Source organism: Triturus cristatus, chromosome 8 (genome assembly GCF_964204655.1).
Source record: "Triturus cristatus chromosome 8, aTriCri1.1, whole genome shotgun sequence".
Taxonomy (NCBI): Eukaryota; Metazoa; Chordata; class Amphibia; order Caudata; family Salamandridae; genus Triturus; species Triturus cristatus.
The window spans coordinates 1449670095-1449683253 of NC_140591.1; the positions used below are offsets into that span (position 1 = coordinate 1449670095).

A 13159-nucleotide genomic window follows, 5' to 3' on the forward strand; every position below is an offset into this window, starting at 1 on the left:
TGGCAAACACATGATGTCTAATCAGGGAAGTGCATTTTTCTTCCCAGCTTGAATGCTGAAGCCCGTGCCTGGTGTGGTGGGAAATATGCCCAGCCTGTTCCTAATTAGGACAGCATCAGTGACGAATAGTGCTGCAGTCTGGATAAATAAAGCTCCAGTGTTTGCCCTTTGAATAGGAGCCCTGCCGGGGGTCACAGGAGGTCGCGGAAGGTAGAGTGGTAAACTCCAGCAGTCCACAATCTCAGGTTGGTTCATTGCCAAACGAGAGTGAAAAAGTCACTTAAGCTTTTTAGCCTCAACATGTTTATATCTTAGTGTTTGTAGTTGTGTTGGCCTCGAAAGGGAGTAGATTTGTGTGCAATTTGGAACCTAACTATCTTAACCGAGAAAGCCCTGGTATCCCGAAAAAGATTGTGTGAGGCCAGAAATCCTATGAGAGCTGAGACAGTGTGAATTACATTGGCGACCCGGGCACGATATCACAGTAGGACTCAAACGTCAATCAAAAAGAAATGGACATTCTGGACTGGGTGGGAGAAGTATTTTTTCCTTTTTTATTGGGGGGCTTCTTTAAAGCCCTACAGTTCGTAAGAGAGGAGATAGAGGAAATATTTAACAATTGCACTTAATAGCCTTAGAATATAATAATAAAGAAGAAAAACTGAACATATTTTGAAGGAAGTATCTTTGTCCAATAAAGTGCCGTGGGGGGCGCGTTGTCAAATGACTGAGGGTTTATAACAAATAATTGTGCGTACAGAAAGTGGTCTCCTATCTTGTCGCGCACACACACACACACACACACTCGCTCACTCACTCATACTCACTCTCACACACTCTATATACCGCTCTCTCTATCACACCTGGGCAGTTTAAACCACAGGTTACCACCCCTTGTCTTACATCTCTGCTGCTCGGTTTCTTTTTGAAGCGCTGGTGAGCATTTTTCAAACTAATAACCACCGACCTAAACTCTAATTTAAATATGTGTAGAATACATTGTCACCTTTTGTAGTCTTGTTCTCTTTGTCGGTGTGAAAGTATCAGCACTTCCTGTTAGAGTGTTTGTATTTGAGAGGTTTGAAGAGTGCCGATAATGTGCAAGCTGCCTCAGAGATGCTATGATGGCTCATTAAGTTGGGCGCTCGCCGCTGAAACATGCTGTGATCTGGAGGTCACAGCTTCGAATCCCAGTTAAGGCCGAATGAATGAAATGTGCAGAGTTTAGAAACATTAATAATACTATTAAATAATGTACAAGGGAGGGGGCAGAATCTAGATGATTCCCACATAGGGGTTGGTTTTGCCAGTCTGCATCCTTTGCTAAGGGACTGCAGATGCTGCCAGTCGATGCAGTCTGGCTCTGCTTTCGAGTTCATTATCTTTTATTGTTCAGCATCCGTCAAAACAAAAGAAAAGTCACCTTTTTACGACATGAAAAGCCTGTATTGGCTCCGACTTCCACAATAAAATCAAATTGTGCATTTAATATTGCATTGCAAAGCAGCTCACCCAGTAAACCATTATAGGCATCATCATGTATTGAGTGAGGGCTGGCAGTCAGTCTCCACTCTTATTTATTGTGCCAGGGCCCTGGTAGAGAGCTGGGCGCTGCGTCCTGCCTTTGTAGGTCTGCCTGTTACTAGTGCCAGGAGAGGGTACCAGGAGAGGAGGGGTGAGGGGGGGAGAGAGAGAAAGAGAGACAGAGAGTAAGAGAGAGAGAGAGAGAGAGATGGCATGAGAGAGAGAGACAGCGAGAGAGGGACAGACATAGAGAGACAGAAAGAGAGAGAGAGATGGAGAGAGAGAGAGACAGAGAGAGAAAGAGAGAGATGGAGAGAGGGATGGAGAGAGAGATGGAGAGAGAGAGAGAGATGGAGAGAGAGAGGGAGAGAGAGAGAGATGGAGTGAGAGAGAGACAGAGAGAGACAGAAAGATGGAGAGTGTGTGTACGAGAGAGAGAGAGAGAGAGCAAGACAGAGATATGGGGAGAGAGAGACAGAGAGAGATGGAGATTGTGAGAGTGAGAGTGAGCTTTGGCGAAAGAGAAATGGAGAGAGAGAGAGAGAGAGAGAGAGAGATGGCGAGTGAAATAGTGAGAGAGACACACAGAGAGGTGGAGAGTGTGGGAGAGTGAGACAGAGGGAGATGGAGAGAGAGAGTGATGGAGAGTGAGAGTGATGGAGAGTGAGAGGCAGCGAGAGAGAGAGAGAGAGAGAGTTGGTGAGTGTGTGAGAGAGAACAATGGAGAGTGTGTGAGAGAGAGCAAGAAAGATGGAGAGTGAGAGAAAGATAGAGTGTGACATAGAGAGAGAGACAGAGAGAGAGAGAGAGAACGATGGAGGGAGAGAGAGATGGAGAGCAAGAACCCTCCTTTGTGAAAACTTACACCCTACAAACCACATCACATGCACTCATTCAGAGAGGAGGCCATCCCTCCCTCCTACCCAAAGATATCACTCCTTTGTGAAAAAAGTCACAGCAGACATCAGTCTACCCATGCAAATGTAGAGGGTTAAAAGGCCATGAAATTGGTGAGCACTGTTACGTACAAAAACTCTGACATCATATAAAATCTTATGCGGTAGGTCAAGTTCTGCTCCATGATGCCGTCACCAATGATTCCTTCTTGATAGAGCCCTGAATGTGAACTTAGCAACTTCTAATACCAACCCTCAGATCACAGCAGTGCTCGTATTACAAGGCCTTTGCAGCACCCTGGTGCCTGTCGATACAGATGGGCCCCTCCAACGAATCCTTTCTCCAGCTGCAGCACTGCCATGGGGGGAAATTTTGCACCAACCTATGACAGTATGCCAGAAGGATGAATGTCTCACACGAGACTACTGAACAGAAAATACCATCAGTGAATGCATAGTAGACGTGTCTCTCTCTCTCTCTCTCATAGTATGGTGAGGCTTGTCGCATCCTTACTTGACAGATGATGCAGTAAGCTGCATCCACTTGGCTTGTATACACTGGCATGGAATGGCATAGTGCAATGTCTATGCCTTGACACCATATGCTGGGTATGACAACAGTGCTTTTAGTAGATTCTGACGCACACCAGGCCCACTATCCCCATCAGTGCCTCGATAAAAGGTGCCTCCAAGCAAGCACAGTATAATATTGTGATCATTTGTCATCGGTGCTCAATGTCACATAGTTCAAAACAAAAACTAGAATACGGGCAAGTCGTTTGCCAGCAACCACTGCAGAAACACAGTTTATGTTGTTCGCCTTCTTACATTGTGCAACTAGGAAGTCACATTCTCTAAACTCCTTCCAAGTGGAATACCTCCATAACTCTGGAGCAAACCAAGTGAATTTCAGATTTCAGGGTACATAACTAAGTTAGCCCTTTTCCTGATTTATTTCCATTACTCACTATCTTGGGTGGGTCTTATTCACTTCCTACCACATGGCTCTAATGATAGTTTAACTTGTAATAGACGATTATAATGGGGACATTTTCTGTAAATAACTTGAATGTGAGCCATCTGTACTAGGGCATTGCGTATGTGTGTAGTGACCATGATTATGTTACTTCCTTCATCTTATGTCCATTAACAAAGCCCTACGCAGTCTCCAGCTTTACACCAGCTAAGTTACTTTTGTATTCCTCCACTTTTTCACTCTAAAAGAAAGTAGTACCTTACTAATACATCTGACTCTAACTTGTGCACTAGAAATCTATTTATCACACAAATACTCAGGGCCCGATTACAAGTTTGGCGCAGTTGCTCCGGCTCTCTTCCGGCGCAGGTGTGCCAAAGCCGCATGAGGATCGTCCGCCCAATAATTACTTTTTACTTTATTGGTAGGTATTTCCTTTGCCGTTCCCATGGCGGTGCCTATAAAATGGGCACGTACCGCAATAGGAATGTCAAAGGAAGTTCCAGCATGGCATGGACTGAAAAGTCCATACAGTGTTGGAACATCTGTGCATGCACAAAAGGGGACACATGCTGTGCCCCCCTGTCTGCATCCACAAGGTGTGAGGCACAAGGGGCCCTGTAGGGCCATCTTTTCTTTCTTCACCGCCACTGTTTTCATGGAGGAAAGACCTCCATGTCAGTGGCGACGATGAAAGTCGTTATATACTTGGCGGAACAGCAGCGGTCCCGCATATAGGTACCTCTGGACCCCCACGCTACCCCCAGGGAACGGTAGTTTCCAAGTGGAGCCAGTGGTCCCAACGTGGCACAACCACTAGGGTCATAATGTGGCGGTCGCAAGACCACCAGACTCGTAATTGGGCCCTAAGAGTAGTTCTTAAATTGCATTACAGATTACTTTCTTGGGGATTGTACTCTCACACTCTTATGGAGAAGCAGTGACCCATACTGTGATGGACAGTCCTGTACACATAACTAAGACTCCCTGGCACCCTGCCTGTCTGCTGAAAGCGCTAGAAGATTACAGTCACCCAGGTTTTTTAAGTTGGCCAGGTCCCTCCAGGTCTCAGACCTGGTAGGGTTTTAGAAGGGACACTGAAACGGGTCCCTATCGGGCGCTCTATTCATGTCTTTAACTTAACTAGGCAAAAACACTGACGAATTCTGAGCAATTAATGTAATAAATGTTCAGGGCCTGCTTGCTAGTGAAGTCTTTCTCCAAAGTACCTGTTGGAAAAGGTTGTGTTTTGGTTGTCTGTGGGTGAGTTTTGGCTGTCTGGGTGCCATCTGTGTGTGGGCATGTCAAATCTACAGGGACTGACAATCTCTCTTCATTAATGCTGCAAGAGGACTCCGTGTCATCAAGGGAACTATTTTCCAGTCCTTGACTTTGCCTTAAAACCCTACTGGACTCTGGGAGTTGTAGTCTGGATTGGTTTCAATTGACCCAATTGGAGTAACAGCATGATGTCCATGATTTCTAAAGAAACGTCCAGGATGGGAATGAAGTGATTCTGGTGGCATGGAGTCATCTGGTAACCTCTGGTAATCTTACCCTTTAGGGATGGGAACTGCTAAGGGGTCTTGTAAGGCTATGGGCCCCAGTCTCCTACAGACCCAGGCAGTGCTTAAGTCTTTCCTATGGTGGCCCATTGCAACACATGCACAGAGTACTGGTGCCGGTTTCTGGGGCCTTCAATTTTGATGCGGGTGACCCTCTGACTTTTAACCAGTGTCTGGGGTCCTCAGTCAGGGGTGGAGCATGTTTAGCAGCACCGGGGACCAGGGCAGAGCGGGTCTGGGATCGCAAACCAGCCCTGGCAATTACATCTGACCGGCCCTGGGGACAGAACGTTGGCGGGAGCGCTGCTCCGCTTTTGTCACAAGGAGCATATTTTGCAGGACCGCTGCAAAACCGGCATCCAGTAACAAAAACGCCCCCCACCCTTCAGGCCCACCGGGTAAACGCCCGGTGCCCTCTACGCAGGGGTGGCTCCTCCACTAGGCCAATGCAGCCTACATGGAGAAAATGGCCTCCCCGTAAGCCCCTGGCTGGGCGGCTTCCCCACCAATCACAACGCTGCCATTGCAGCGTTGAGATTGGCTTTGGGGAGGGGATGGAGGCTTCCTGTGCCTGCAAGAGGCAGGAGAGATGGAGCAGGCGCCGAGCAGGACTAGCGCCGAGAAATTGTGGGACCCGGCCAGCGGACAGGTACGTTTAAAAAAATGTATATTATTAACCCCCCTCCTCGCTTGACCACCCACCCGCGATTAGTGCCGGTTGTGACTGCTTCTACCGCCAGTCCGGACCTGGACCAGGGTCCAGAGGAGCCCATCATGCCCGAAATATGGCTGTATTTAACGACCATCAAGGTCTGATAGGGGTGTTACCCCTGTTCTGACTCCCGCAGGTTTCTCCCAAGTTGGGCAGTTCTTTCTGCCTTCAGGGTCCGACTGGCACAGGAAATAGGCCTGGGCATCAAAATAAAATTGCCCCCCGGTTGATAAATTAGATACCCAAAAAGTGGTCCATGTTTGCAAATTGGGGCAGTTTTGAACATGTAGATACATGCTGTATAGTTGTTTTGTAATGTATGGAAGACTTCATGGATTTGACTTTGCTGCAGGTAGTGTTTGTTTTAGCATCAGGGAAATCAGCAGTAAAAATGGGCCCCTCAGAACCTATAGCAGGCCCACAAAGAGCCTAAAAAAAGAGCCCACACGTTGACCTGTCAGACCAGCCCTTCGGGCACTGCCTTGTTGCCCTATAGGCCAGTCCGACCCTGTCTGCCTCACACACTAGAATCCCTTCCAATCACAACTTATCTGCATGCGATCGATGCGGAAGACCTGCCCCCTGGGACTTTTTATCTAACACTGCTCGGGAGAGATGTTCTTCACTTCCCTTACTGACCCGTTTCTAAGCACTACCCTCCAGTACCAGCAGGGGTCAGTGCTGCCCTCTCCCGCTGCTCCCATTCGGGCACACCTGCCAGAGCAGGCAGAGAAGGACAGGAAACTCACACCGTGGGGGCCAACAGAGGTGCGGGGTGGGGGGCAGTGAAAGGAAACCCCGAGACAGGACTGTCAGTGTTTAATTCACTCTAGGCTTTGCCTCCAACTCATACAGTGCTTAATTTGAGCCGGGGCTTTCCGGTGCTCAGCACCCGCACTTAATTGGTGTCCGGTGCTCGGCATCGGCACCTAATTGTCAACACCATACTTAGAACAGTCCATCACATGGTGGCGCTGTTCATCTAATGTAGAGATGAACAGAACAACTGTAGTTTAGGACTACAATGTACATTAAAATTGCTAATACCTGCCTCCCCAGCCATTCCTTTAGCTTTGGGGACCTGGAATAATCTGAACTGTCGCATTTACCTGCGAGAGAGATGGTCAGTAGTTGTTTTGGCAGCAATGACGGGGCGATGGGTGGTGCAAGCTGCAGTGGCCTCCTGATCAGAGCCCTGGCACTTAATATTTTACAAATTAAGCACTGAACTCATACAATATCTTTAACCTAGTGCAGTGTTTGTTTTATTTAGTGCTTTGATTGTAGGGCGGACTTTATCTCAAGGGACACTTCAGTGCTTCACTGGTGAGGGGCGAAGACAGGCATGTACATACCAAGAGACATACGTCACATGAGTAGTGTAAGGCAGCTTCAAAACAAGGAAAAATGGAGACCAAATTTGACCAAAGTTGGCTACTACTGCCAAGTTTATACAGTGTGTACATTCATTCTGTGCCAGTGAAAATACACGTGGGCCAATACAACTTGGTGTTTGAAGGAGGTGTAGTATTAAACATTGATTTTGGCCTTTTTTCTTGCAATGCATAGATAAAATCCCACTTTTTTCCATAGTAACAATGCTTGTTCTTGCTCTTCTGGCCTGTGTTGGGCTTTCCTCTCTCTGGATCTGCTTCCTACTTTGTGCCCATGCAGGGGGCTCGGGCTCTGAGTCTGCCTAAATGAGTGTGTGTATAAATAATGCACATGAAAGGACCGCATGGCATAAATCATGTATGCGCGGAGAGTAATATGCTATTTATTAGGGTTCTTAGGGGAAGGGGGGCACCATGACCCACATGAGCCTCTGCCTCTCTTGAGTTCTGGCCTCTCCCCACACTCAACAATGGTAATTAATATCATATTGCACTCTGTACATCTGCACACACACACACACACACACACATACACACATTAGCATCAATAGCATTTAAAGGAAATTAGCCGCACTCAGCAGTATAAAAGTAGAATTTATTTGCGTATAAACTTGATATTGTCTTCCTGGCTCAATAGTCGTTTTTCCCTTTAATTTAGCTTTATATCCTCTGCTGGAATCTTGTATATTGTTTCCCATCAATTGTCCTAATGAAGTTTGGGACTTTTAGTTTTATCACAGTTTTCAGTCTAATTAAAGTCATGATAACAAATTGGAATTAAGATATTGTTGTCCCCACATGTTCTTGCGAATCTGATTAGCTCTCCGTTTAACAATTTATTTGGAGGTTTTTTTCATATTTGTTTTCCTTCATAACCTAAAAGTTTAGACTATTGTTAATATTAAATTTTTGCTGCATTATCCCTCAAGTGAGTTTGAAAACTTTTTGCTAATCATTTAGAACAGCCTCCAGTGTGCCATATCATTTCATATTAGATATTTTGATGTGCGATTTTATCTTCCCCCGGTTGGCAGTGACCATCTGACGACACTTTTCTCCACTTAGCTACAGCTCCTGTTTCTTTATCTCACTCTTACAGATTCATTTTCATCACTGCTTTGTAGCTCTTGCCTCCCTGACAGCACAAGCTGCCTGTTTGCAAAAAACCCTATTGTGGGCTTCCCAAAATCTAAGTGGGCTTAGAGCCCGCCCACTGCTTACCATTGGTTGACCTCAGTGTCACCCTCATGTGCTTGTTACTGATTTGGTGGCTTGCCTTCCGCTTCACCTGTTTTCCTTCTCCTGAAGCATAACCTGTGACCATCCTTTGATTGGCTCACTTAAATCGTTTTACTCCTCACATTTAGGGAACTACATTTTTTCTTTCGGCACTCCAAGAGAGTGCATGTGTTTTCTAACTCTCTCCCCCATGCCTTGCTTTCATCACCCAAACGCCAATCACCCCACGCCCTTGTTGCTTTCTCCCTCATGTGCAGATCTTTCTTAAATGTGTGATTCTCCCCACGTGCTCTGTTCTCTCTCACTCGTCGGCTTTGTCTCTTAGCCACCGACATCCATGCCTCTCTCTCATGTGTGCTGCTTTGTCCCCCCAACCTGGCTTTAATTTTCATTTCTATTCACCCCGTGCCCCCAATTTTTTTTCCCAACTGCTTCTCCTTTGAAGCCCCCCATGCCCCTTGCCCTGCTATTTTTAGTCTGCTGCTTTATTGGGGGGGGGGGGGGGGGGGTCCCATTTGCTTCCTGGGCACACCGTTGTGCAGAAGGCTCTTTTGTAGCAAAAAAAGATTATTTTCTTGGTTTACAGCCACAAGTGGCATCTGCACCATGGATTGCTAAATAAAAAAGCAAAGAAAATGGCACCCTCGTCATGCCACTAGCACGCACATGCTGGCACAGGCAAAAACCGCTTTCTACGCCTTTGTTCTTTTTTTGGTTGATGCTGCACACCATCAGAAAACAGCATTGGCAAAGCCATTAGGTAAAAAAGTAAGACATATTAGATTTTGCAAATGCTTGTTCTTATGCCACGATTTTCCTTTATTTCTCTTTCTCCTTCATTTTCCCTATTCTGCCTTCCCCTGTCTGGGTCAAAATCTGATGAGGAAAAGCAATTCCCGGTCCGCAATATTAGTGTCTGTGCCCATCAGCTGACGACACCACCACAAATTAAGCACTACTTGAAGGAAGTTTAGGAAGGCCACTGAGATAAATGAGAGTTAATCTGGACTGCAAGGGGCGTGGTATCAGTGTGAGTGACAGCACAGATGCTCCTCTGGTCAGCATAGCAAGAGTTCACGTTTTTCGGTCAATAATCACTTCCCAACAAGTTAGCATCTGAAATAGACTAAAACATTTGTTTTTCTTCTTCTTCTCAACAGTGTCCCCAGACCCACAAAGTAACGCCCCTGGCTGCGTTTATTCTCTACTTTAGAAACGAAATAACATTCGTGCTGGCAGGGGATTTTCGGAGTTAAAAGAAGCTTGAAAGTAAATAAACAGTAATGGAGCAGTCATTAAAGTTGCTTTTTGAGGTCTGATCCTGTGGAGAGATAATTGGGATAAGCCCGGCTTGGGGCGGAGTTCTGGGCTCGAGGCATTGTCTGCTCGTCAATGGACAGGCCTTTCATTTCCGCCTGACTGGCGGTGCCCGGGCTTAGGGGGTCCGTGCTCGTTCCAACCCGCCTCTTATGTAAATGTGTACTTTTATTAAAGCAGTGCTTTCAAATTGGTTCCTGGAACCATTCTGTTTTCTGTCCAGACCTGCCCACAACGTGTAGCGCCCTGGACAATGCAGCACGGCTCTAATATAAAGTGCTGGTGAGATAGCTCAGTCGGTTGAGTGGCTGCTGCAGAGGTTGCTTGGCAATAGTATTCAATCAGTTCTACTCAGTCTTTGACTTGTCTGAGGTCAATGAGTTATGAGCAGGGATCATGGGGAGCTGTACTAGTTACAGTGCTAAAAAGACATCCTTTGGTTTGAAGCGCTATAGGTACTATACAGCACCCTTTTGGCCCCAGATGGACTCGGTAGAGCTGTGACATAAGTGTTAGAGTGGAATGCAGTGAAGGATGATTTAGAATGTTGGATTTGCAGTTACCAAATAAAGATTGTTATGCTAAGCTCCGTGCGTGGTGTCGTCATTGGTGGGTACCCAGGCTGGGGAGGACGCTGTACCATATATCATGCCTAGTGATGTATTCTTGTTCGAGCGACTATTTACCTGCCTCACCTGTGGACTTAAAGGTTGCATCTTGCCTTTCTCTCTTCTTAAGCCACCAATAGGAATCATTAAGGGTTGGCAGGGGTAATTTCTGGTGTCCCTTCGGTTTTCCTGGCAAAATCTTTGCTCTGGAAGGTTTCAGCTTTGAGATGAACCACGTTCTGACTTTGCAAACTATTTCACCTTCAGTACAGGGTTACCCAGTGCATAATTTGAGGCAGTGGCTCTCGGTGGGGCCCACCTGTACTTATTTGTGAGGATCAGCGCTTATATTTTCTGCATCAGACATTTACCGAGAGCAAGAGGGGGAAGGACACATAGAGTGCAAATACTGAGAAAGAGAAAGACGGAAAAACCATCAAAAAGGAAGCAAGCAGGAACCTGAAAGTGTGGGATGAAGGGGCAGGGAGTGTCTGGTAGCGGATTAAAGAGGCGTGAGGTGGATTCAAGGCTACCCAGCCCTGGTTTTTGGTGCCACAACATTTATTTGCACCGGTCGCAGGCTTCTGAGAAAAGCTTTGGGATTCGGCACTCATTCTTTTACAAATTAAGCCTGGCCGGTCTCCTGGTATCTCCCCGGGGATCCTGGATGAATACTATATAACAGGTCAGAAAGATATGAGTTAAACATTTGCAGCTGAAATCTGCTGTGATGTGCAGGAGGAGTGCTGGATTCCAGGGAGGCCCACTTGGGCTTCCATCCTTCGTAGCTTAATACATTAGTATGATTGCCTTTGGTTATAGTAACATACAGTGCTTAATTTGTGCCGGTGGCACTTAATCATCAACACCGGGGCTTTTCATGAGCACCATTTAAGGACACATTCATTTATGGTAGGCACGTGGAGATTAAGTGATTTGCCCAGAATCACAGAATGTTGTGCCGACACTGAGACTCGAACCTGGTTCCCCAGCCCCGAAGTTGGCAGCTCTGGCAACTATGCCACATCCTCTACCCACTTTCCTGTTTAGTATTTGGTTTTGTTTAAGGCAGCACCAGTCGTGGCCGGTGTAGGTAAGCACGGTGAGGTGGGGGCGGCGGCGGCGGCGGGGTGACAAATTATGTTTTTATTTCTTTATTTTCCCTATTTCGTCATCTGTCGACTCCCTCCCTCCCCACGCCCCGTCCTCGCCCCACTGCACTTACCTGCACCGGCCACGGGCACGACTGGGCGGCACTAACAGGAGAAATGCGCTGGCGCAAGCTGCCTCCTGATGAGAGCCCCGGCACTTATTTGTTTCACAAAAATAACCTGTTATTTAAAGTGCTTGAAATAGTAGCACCTATTACTTACAGCGCTTAAAAAGTCACACGTGTAGTTTAAAGCTCTATATGAAAAAAATCATCAGAATTTGAGGGTTCACGCAAATAAAATATTTGTCGATAAATATTGTAAACAGGTTTGTATCCAAAACATCTCATGATCTGGTTAGTCGTGCTGTTTGGTATTACCGTGAGGACATAACCCTCTCTCCGCCCCTGTATTTCAACCTTAGGGCTGTACTGTGCACTACATGGCGCATTCTGTTTTGTCAGAGTGCTCCGTCTCAATATGTAATGTGTAACTATGGAGATTTTATTGATAGTCATTCTTGGTCAGCATTTTGCTTTTTTAAGATGAATGATTAATTAAACTCAAACACAGAACGACGACGTCTAAAGTGACCTTCCAGAAGTAGTGATAAATGTCACTGAAGCCTTCTTAGGGAACAGAAGGATTAGTGAATGCCCTGCACTGGGTTCAGTGGGGAAGGGACGTCACTTCCTGTGCTGTATTGAAGGGTCACTATTAAACTATGTGTGATGGCATCACCACTAAAGAGCTGTCACTTCTTGTAATATGATCATGGTCAGAAGGTGTGTGATGTCATGTTGCCCCAGTGATTTTGGGGAACACATTATGGGGGTCCTGGAACGCATCTAGCTGGACATCTTTTTCCATGTTTGGAATCCTGATAGTGCTCGGATGGAGATGAGCATTCAGTGTGTTGTTTTTGTACAAAGGAAACTGAATCTGTTAGACATGTAGCTTTTGATGCATTAACACAAAGAATGGATGTGCCCAGATAGTGGCGGCTGCTTGGGAGGGGGGGGGCTTAATGGACAAATTCTGAAAATATCAAGGTATATTTTTAAGATTAATTAATGTATTTTTACATTTGAAAGGTAGTGAAAAAAAGTAGAATTCTAATAATTAAATTGACACATCAATTAAAACCTAAACACACCATCAGAGACAACAAGCAATAGTCCTAGACATAACTGGAATCAATTGAATTTCCTCCACAGAAGTGAAACAGATGTCCCCCCAAAAATGTAACAGATGAATTGAGTGGAAAACCTTTGCTGCTGGACTGGAATTCCCACCAGTTTTGGAAACCGAACTTGAGGTGGGATGGCCTGGGGAGGGCTGGTGTTTTGGATATAGGCAAAAGCGGTCTGTGGTTCTTCAGTTCGCTGAGGCCTGGTTGGGATTTCCGTTGGCCACAACATAAGGTTTCCCATAAATCCACTTGCCGAGATATGATTTTGTGTAATTCTACTGAAATGCTAAAGAAAAAAATTCTTGGTGATTTTAGTTGCATTTTGATGTGATTATTGGTGTCCAGTGGTGTCTGTAGGTTTCAGTTGTTTTTTTTAGATCTTTCCTACAAACACCTTTAGCTGCTTCTCATCGACTGACTTATTGTGTCTAATTCTTTAACATCCACTTAAAATGGGGTTTGGGGCAGCCCACTTCAAACCACTGTTTGTTGTTGTTGTTTTTCCTCTTCCAGCCTTTGCCTTATTTCATTGTCAATCACATCTCAAATCTAATTAGATCCCTATAAAAACAGTTGTAACTGGTC

The 13159-nt window shown here is 45.9% G+C and overlaps 1 protein-coding gene across 1 annotated transcript in view; it reads left to right on the forward strand.

Moving 5' to 3' along the window:
- Window positions 1–13159, forward strand: part of TENM4 (teneurin transmembrane protein 4) — a 1193139-nt gene that overhangs the window by 768415 nt on the left and 411565 nt on the right. The window lies entirely within an intron of this gene.